This window comes from Oncorhynchus mykiss, unplaced genomic scaffold (assembly GCF_013265735.2).
Source record: "Oncorhynchus mykiss isolate Arlee unplaced genomic scaffold, USDA_OmykA_1.1 un_scaffold_121, whole genome shotgun sequence".
In the NCBI taxonomy this organism is placed as follows: domain Eukaryota; kingdom Metazoa; phylum Chordata; class Actinopteri; order Salmoniformes; family Salmonidae; genus Oncorhynchus; species Oncorhynchus mykiss.
The window spans coordinates 1,156,251-1,165,130 of NW_023493662.1; the positions used below are offsets into that span (position 1 = coordinate 1,156,251).

Below are 8,880 nucleotides of genomic sequence, written 5' to 3' on the forward strand. Positions count from 1 at the left end.
GAGAGGTAGAGAGACACACTGTCAAGGTGACAGGTATCCTAGTGGTTTAGAGACTGAGAGGTAGAGAGACACACTGTCAAGGTGACAGGTATCCTAGTGGTTTAGAGACTGAGAAGTATAGAGACACACTGTCAAGATGACAGGTATCCTAGTGGTTTAGAGACTGAGAAGTATAGAGACACACTGTCAAGATGACAGGTATCCTAATGGTTTAGAGACTGAGTGGTAGAGAGACACACTGTCAAGGTGACAGGTATCCTAGTGGTTTAGAGACTGAGAAGTATAGAGACACACTGTCAAGATGACAGGTATCCTAGTGGTTTAGAGACTGAGAAGTATAGAGACACACTGTCAAGATGACAGGTATCCTAATGGTTTAGAGACTGAGTGGTAGAGAGACACACTGTCAAGGTGACAGGTATCCTAGTGGTTTAGAGACTGAGAAGTAGAGAGACACACTGTCAAGATTACAGGTATCCTAGTGGTTTAGAGACTGAGAGGTACAGAGACACACTGTCAAGGTGACTGGTATCCTAGTGGTTTAGATACACACTGTCAAGGTGACAGGTATCCTAGTGGTTTAGAGACTGTCTAGCTATGTTCCCTTGTGGTTTAGGGACAATAACTGAAAGTTCGCTTGTTTGAATCCCTGAGCTGACTAGGTGAAACATCTGTCAATGTACCCTTGTGGTTTAGGGACAGTAACTGAAAGGATGCTGGTTCGAATCCCTGAGCTGACTAGGTGAAACCTCTGTCTATGTTCCCTTGTGGTTTAGGGACAGTAACTGAAAGGTCGCTGGTTTGAATCTCTGAGCTGACTAGGTGAAACCTCTGTCTATGTTCCCTTGTGGTTTAGGGACAGTAACTGAAAGGTCGCTGGTTTGAATCCCTGAGCTGACTAGGTGAAACCTCTGTCTATGTTCCCTTGTGGTTTAGGGACAGTAACTGAAAGGTCGCTGGTTTGAATCCCTGAGCTGACTAGGTGAAACCTCTGTCTATGTTCCCTTGTGGTTTAGGGACAGTAACTGAAAGTTCGCTTCTGCTAAATGACTAAAAAGTCCAAACATCTGGCTGTGCTTTCATGTCAAAACCCTTATTCTATTATAGTCATTATATTATATTGTATTATATTATTAGAGTCTCCACTCAGTATGGTGTTAATGATGACTGTGTGTTGTGTACATTGATTGAATGGTTAGGACTCTCTCTCTGTATTCACAGTTTATATCCCAAGAGACCAGGAGACCTAAAGGAAGCATTCAACACTGCATCCCTTCATCCAGTCATAGTAAACTGTCTGTCTGTCTGTCTGTCTGTCTGTCTGTCTGTCTGTCTGTCTGTCTGTCTGTCGACACAGCCAACTTCTCTGCTGTGGTTGTTGTTGCTGCTATCAGTGTTAAGGTCAAGGTACAAAGTGATTGACCTCCCTCTGAGCCATATACAGAGTTCAACCCCTCTAAACATGCCATCTTTTATATCCTATATTGTATATAGCTCTGATGTCACTGTCCTTAAACAACTTGTCGTGTCTTTGGCTATGCCGGATTAAGTGATATGACATGCTATTCTATAAAATGATTTCTCCGTAATTAATATTACCTGATTGAGCTAATCATGTAAATAACTAGAGAGTCGGGCACCACAAAATAATATTTATAGAGCTGTTATCTTCCGAAAAAACTCTTAAAGACCTAGTAATATTTGACATCAATAGCAGTCAATATCAATCGTCATCTTAATTCAGTCTCATCTGAAAGTTGTAAATTCTTGGTTATCTGCACAAACCCTTTATTTACTAAATACCTAATTAATCACACATACACAGAATGAATCATACCTTGATTACATATTAGGTCATAAAGGAAAACGTCCCTAGTGGGCGGAACAGATATGACAGCTGGTTACACAAAGAGAGGGGGGCTGGGTTTGAGTGAAAGAGCGGGATGACTGAGGGATACAGGGAGAAGCTGTGCTATCGGAAATACAGTATCTGATCCATTCTAAATTCCCGCCCATTTGAATAAGAAAAATGCAATAAATATTTACTCTGAGCTGCGCTTCGGTAGGTTGGTGGTAGATGGAAGACCGTGTTGCCCAACCGAGTCCTGTGTCCTTTGAAGAATGTCTCTGCTGGTAATTAAATACGTTGTAGTAACGTTGTTGTGTGGTAGACGGGATACTCTGTCTGTTCCTGCCTAACCTGCGTTTGCTGCTACTGTTGCTAACTCAACGGCTAGGAGGTATCACTTCTGTAGTGAATAAGAGTTCAAAGTTCATACCATTTGCAACCAAAGCTCACGCTGATGTTGGCTTCGTTCTGTAGTTATTATCTGAACCATTCTGACATCGGACCGTCGTCCTCACATCTTTGGAACAGGAGGTTATATAGTCGTCAAGGGCTTATATAGGAAGGGAGAGGAGGGCGTGTTTGAAAAGTTTTATAGCCCATCTCTTCACAGGGGCGGGCCACTGATTGAGCAGCCCTATTCTTATGAAAACCCAAATCTCACATTTTAGAAGCTAAAATAACATTTCATCCCATCACGAATAATTTAATATTCAAACATTTAAATTGAACATTAATTCCATGTGAATCCGATAACTCTGATGTGTAGACTTTCCACTGTAGAGTTTATGTCATCTTATCATTGATGAGAATGTCTCAGATGACAACCGAACTGACATCATATTCATTAAGTACCACCACATATGTTCCATTGGTCAGATTACCAGAATATAGTTCATTTCCCCCCACCTTCTGATGTTCCCAGAATCTCTATGTTAACCAAGGGGTTTGCAAATGTAACATCATTAGGGTAGAGAGAGGAAAAAGGGGGGAAGAGGTATTTATGACTGTCATAAACCTACCCCCCTTGTGGGAAGGAGTGAATGGATCCTGTGAGATCCAGTCGTGTTTCTTCCTGCTCTGTAAGGACCTGTGTCTCTGAGTGCTTCATGTGATGGTATACAGTCTGGGTCTGGAGGCTGTAAGGACCTGTGTCTCTGGGTGCTTCATGTGATGGTCTACAGTCTGGGTCTGGAGGCTGTAAGGACCTGTGTCTCTGGGTGCTTCATGTGATGGTCTACAGTCTGGGTCTGGAGGTTGTAAGGACCTGTGTCTCTGGGTGCTTCATGTGAGGGTCTACAGTCTGGGTCTGGAGGCTGTAAGGACCTGTGTCTCTGGGTGCTTCATGTGATGGTCTACAGTCTAGGTCTGGAGGCTGTAAGGACCTGTGTCTCTGAGTGCTGTTGTAGTTATTGTTACATATAGAGACAGATATGACACTATTGAGCAAAGATAGGTGTACATTAGACCACAAACAGAAAGCGGACAGGAAACCAAAGATTAAACAGACATAAGTATAATGGCCGAAGCCATACGTGCTTTACTGTGCATAAGGGCTTAGGGCAAAGAGGAGGAGGTGACACTTAAAAATATTATCTATTATGGAAAGAGCAGGACACCATTATAAAGATTAGATAGAGAGGTAAAGGACATAAGTGCTTAGGTTAAAGGCCATAAGTGCTTAGGGTAAGATAGACATATATTAATTTTAGGACACGAGAGGGTCCTGCCACCATTGTAATCTAATCAAGAGCGGATTCAGGCGTTATTAGGCATGAACAAGCAGGAAGTCTGGACTGAAAGATAATGGTGACCGATGACCTGAGGGAAGTAACTTCATTAACATATGGAAGGGACTCATATACTGTGTGTGTATAAAGACAGAGCCAGTGCTGGAAAAGGGTGTGTTCCGCGGACCATCTAGCCTGATATGTTTGTATTAAAAGCCTATATTGAATTCACAAGTTCTTGTAAGTGTTATATTTTGAAATGATTCACCACGACACTGATCATGTTGCTGTTGTTCATGTTGCTGCTGTTCATGTTGCTGCTGTCTATCCTTGGCTTTCACAATGTTGGAGATACTTTTAGAGCCCGTTGCTCTGTGAATGAGGAAATATGTGACTGTTTCTCCCTCGAGTTTTGGGAGAAACCACACGCTTGCACGTGAGATCTATGCACATTTCTCCCAAACAACATGGGAGAAATGGGACTCTTGCTCTGACATGTCAGGACTGTTTTCTTGGTACTGAACCGTGTCTCTGGACTTTCCACATCTCCTGAATGTTGTGGCGTTAAAGATTCTGGTGACTATGGATTGTCCTTCAAGTGCTGTCTATAAATCCACATGTTGGAACCCTCCATCTAGACTGGCCATTATCTTGCTGCTTCTACTGTCTGGAAATGTGCAATCTGACCCAGGTCCTGACATTCTTCCCCCTGTCCAATGAAGTAGTCAGAGCGGCCTGAAGTTTCTGCATGTGAATGTAATAAGTCTGCTGCTGAAGTATGATTATGTGGATATATGGATAAAACCTGCCCACCCTGATGTATTTATGCTTTCTGAAACCTGGCTACAAAAATCTATTAAAGACAAAAATATTGGCGTAAATGGTTGTAATGTTTTTGGTGCAGGTGGTCGATCTAAGGGTGGTGGTGTTGCTGTTTACGTAAAACACAAGTTCTCAGCCGTCTGACTTCTACTCAACCTCAGCAAGTTGAATATCTGTGTTTGAACCTTAACCTTGGCTCCTGTTTAAATATGGTTGTATCTTGTTGTTATGGACCATCTGCTCCTGTTTAAATATGGTTGTATCTTGTTGTTATAGACCATCTACTCCTGTTTAAATATGGTTGTATCTTGTTATAGACCATCTGATACTGTTTAAATATGGTTGTATCTTGTTATAGACCATCTGATACTGTTTAAATATGGTTGTATCTTGTTATAGACCATCTGATACTGTTTAAATATGGTTGTATCTTGTTGTTACAGACCATCTGATACTGTTTAAATATGGTTGTATCTTGTTGTTACAGACCATCTACTCCTGTTTAAATATGGTTGTATCTTGTTGTTATAGACCATCTACTCCTGTTTAAATATGGTTGTATCTTGTTGTTATAGACCATCTGATACTGTTGGCTCTCTGGATTGTATTTTCAGATTATCACAGTGTAACAGTTGTTAAAGTACTATGTGAATTTCACCTGGTTCATATATCAATATGTTGTGTTGATTTGTTATGCATGCCTGCATCCTGGGAGAAGGGGAGTGTGTACTTACGTTTTGCCCGGCGTGCTCAAATCATTTTGATGCACTGAGAGAGGTAGGCACGCTTTTTCTGTCTTCAGAAAAGTTTGATTCTTTTAAGTACAAAGTCATACACACAGTGTTTTGTTCATGAATAATGATGTGTATTTAGAGGTTACTAATACGTGGTTTGTCTTGTTAAGATGCACTTGTAATTGTACTTTTTAGGATGATTTCAACATTCTGAATTCAACATGTGGTTAATAGCTAGCTAAGGTATTAGCAGGCTATTGTATGTGTGAACGATGGCTAGCTCCTCGAATGATCCCAGTCCCTCCTATTGTGCATCTGTTGTAGAAAGAGGCGACGATTCTCAGAACAGATGTGGCTCTACAAATGTTTTATTTCCTTTTGGATGCAGAGAGTCAGTTCTACTTGATTAAAACTACCTGATCTCCAAAGTCCACGTTTATAGTCTCTATCAACCACACACAACGCAGAGTTACACCGGCTACAACAGCATGTCAACTCTGAGTTTGTCCTGATGGGTGATCTGAATCAGGACTGGTTAACATCTAGCTCTGATCAACTCTAAATTCTATACAATACCTATAATCTCACTCAGATTGTCAACAGTGTAACGAGGTTGAATATAAAGTCTCCTCTGAAATCCTCTTTGATTGATTTGATATTAACCAAAACTCCTCATCGTTTTAATGCTTCTGGTATTTATGCAAATGACATAAGTGATCACTGTGCTATTGCCTGTGTGAGAGATGGTCAAATTCCTAAACATCCTCCACGTGTCATTATGAAAAGAAACAGGAAGCTGTTTGATATTCCAGGTTTTTTACATGATGTATCCAGAAGTAAATGGAATAGAATGGAATGAATCCCTGATGTTGAATTAGCCTTTTCTTACTTCCACAATGCTTTCCAGGATGTACGCAATAGGCCCCTTTAAATAAATTCAGGATGAAGGGCAGAGAGAATCCCTGGTTTACTGAGGAACGTACTACAATCATAAGGGAACTAAATGCTATGTGGGATAAAGCAAGAGGGTCTGGTTCAGCAGATGATTGGATGGCTTTTAAACGTCTGAAATATGGGTGTGGCTTTGATCTGAAAAGTGAAAGCAGACCACTACCTGAAATCTACTTCAGATCATTTAAATAATCACTCCACATTCTGACAAGTAGTGAAAGGTTTGGAGTGAAAAGAAGATTCACAGCTTCCCAAACTATTGTTGGTCGACACAAGGTAGTAACTGAGAGAACCTCCATTCTGAAGGCCTTGAATCAGCATTTTATAGATGCAGGCAGTTTATTTCAAAATGTTAAACCCCCCCTGTGCTCTCCTTCACCAGGTTCTCCTTCTCATCCCTGACACCCCTGTGCTCTCCTTCACCAGGTTCTCCTTCTCATCCCTGACACCCCTGTGCACTCCTTCACCAGGTTCTCCTTCACATCCCTGACACCCCTGTGCTCTCCTTCACCAGGTTCTCCTTCTCATCCCTGACACCCCTGTGCTCTCCTTCACCAGGTTCTCCTTCTCATCCCTGACACCCCTGTGCTCTCCTTCACCAGGTTCTCCTTCTCATCCCTGACACCCCTGTGCTCTCCTTCACCAGGTTCTCCTTCTCATCCCTGACACCCCTGTGCTCTCCTTCACCAGGTTCTCCTTCTCATCCCTGACACCCCTGTGCTCTCCTTCACCAGGTTGTTCTTCTCATCCTTCTCTGTTTCAGAAGTGTGTAAATCCCTGAAATAAATTGATAGAACAGAATCCCCTGTCCCTGATGAAACTAGACCCCTGCTTCCTACACCTGCTGCTGACATCATTGCTCCCCCCTATATTTCTAAACTCACGCTTGATGTTCAGGAAATCCCCAAGTTATGGAAATCTGCTTTTGTACTGCCTCTCCTGAAAGGTGGAGACCCTTCACTACTTGACAACTATCGTCCCAAATCAAAACCGTCTGTTCTGTCAAAGGTCCTGGAGTCCTTAGTTAGTAGGTCCTGGAGTCCTGGAGTCCTTAGTTAGTAGGTCCTGGAGTCCTTAGTTAGTAGGTCCTGGAGTCCTTAGTTAGTAGGTCCTGGAGTCCTGGAGTCCTTAGTTAGTAGGTCCTGGAGTCCTGGAGTCCTTAGTTAGTAGGTCCTGGAGTCCTGGAGTCCTTAGTTAGCTAAAGGCAAGAAAACAACTTATTTAATGCAGGCTTTAGATCTGGACACTGTACAGTATATCAACAACACTGGGGATCTTAATGAAACAGCGGATGTTCATTTTTATACAGATGATACTGTTCTGTATTCAAGTGGTAGTAGGTTATCTTTATCTTTTGAAAATGCCCAAAGAGCATTTAACATCATACAACTGAATCTGAATGATTTGAAGCTGGTTCTGAATTTCAGATGCCAGGCATGTTACTAATCATGTCATTGCTACAATGGCTGGACACACTATACAGCAAGTCAAAGTGTACAACTATTTGGGTGAGTGGGTTGATGACAAGCTGAGCTTCACTGTTCATGTGGAGAACTTGATCAGGAAGCTCAAGCTGAGAATAGGTTTTTATTACCGGCATGAGGCTTGTTTTTCTCTGGAGGCCAGGAAGGAGCTGGTATGATGTACATTACTGGCATCAGGCTTGTTTTTCTCTGGAGGCCAGGAAGGAGCTGGTATGATGTACATTACTGGCATCAGGCTTGTTTTTCTCTGGAGGCCAGGAAGGAGCTGGTATAGTAACCATAGTAAAGACCAGTATGGACTATCAATACAGATACTGTATGTAGAACCATAGTAAAGACCAGTATGGACTATCAATACAGATACTGTATGTAGAACCATAGTAAAGACCAGTATGGACTATCAATACAGGTACTGTATGTAGAACCATAGTAAAGACCAGTATGGACTATCAATACAGATACTGTATGTAGAACCATAGTAAAGACCAGTATGGACTATCAATACAGGTACTGTATGTAGAACCATAGTAAAGACCAGTATGGACTATCAATACAGATACTGTATGTAGAACCATAGTAAAGACCAGTATGGACTATCAATACAGGTACTGTATGTAGAACCATAGTAAAGACCAGTATGGACTATCAATACAGATACTGTATGTAGAACCATAGTAAAGACCAGTATGGACTATCAATACAGGTACTGTATGTAGAACCATAGTAAAGACCAGTATGGACTATCAATACAGGTACTGTATGTAGAACCATAGTAAAGACCAGTATGGACTATCAATACAGATACTGTATGTAGAACCATAGTAAAGACCAGTATGGACTATCAATACAGGTACTGTATGTAGAACCATAGTAAAGACCAGTATGGACTATCAATACAAAGTGACCATTTAGAATGAGACCCAGTTCAATGAGAGGAAGTCTTAACAGAACTGGGGGATGACAGACAGGAAGTGGGGGGGGGGGGATCCAATATATTGTTGTGCCAAACACTAAAGCATGATATTGTAATAAATCTACACCCTATTCCCTACGTAGAACACTACATTAGACCTGGTCAGAAGCAGCGTAGTGCACTACGTAGGGAATAGGGAACCATTTGGAACAGAGACAGTAATTCCCCTGAACATCTTCCTCTTCCTCATCTGGTTTCTTGAACAGCCCTTCACTCCTCCCCTCTTCCTCCCCTCCTCCCTTTTCATTCTATTCTATCAGCCACACCACTAGCTCACCTCCACACAATACATTTACAAGTTAAAGACACACCTTGGAATAAATAACAAAGGAAAACTATT

General features: G+C 41.7%; 1 protein-coding gene across 1 annotated transcript in view; it reads right to left on the reverse strand.

Annotated features, from left to right (window-relative positions):
• The window catches only part of LOC110515486 (E3 ubiquitin/ISG15 ligase TRIM25-like), a 174,395-nt gene that overhangs the window by 164,110 nt on the left and 1,405 nt on the right, over nt 1-8,880 (reverse strand). The gene's annotated exons all lie outside the window — the stretch shown is intronic.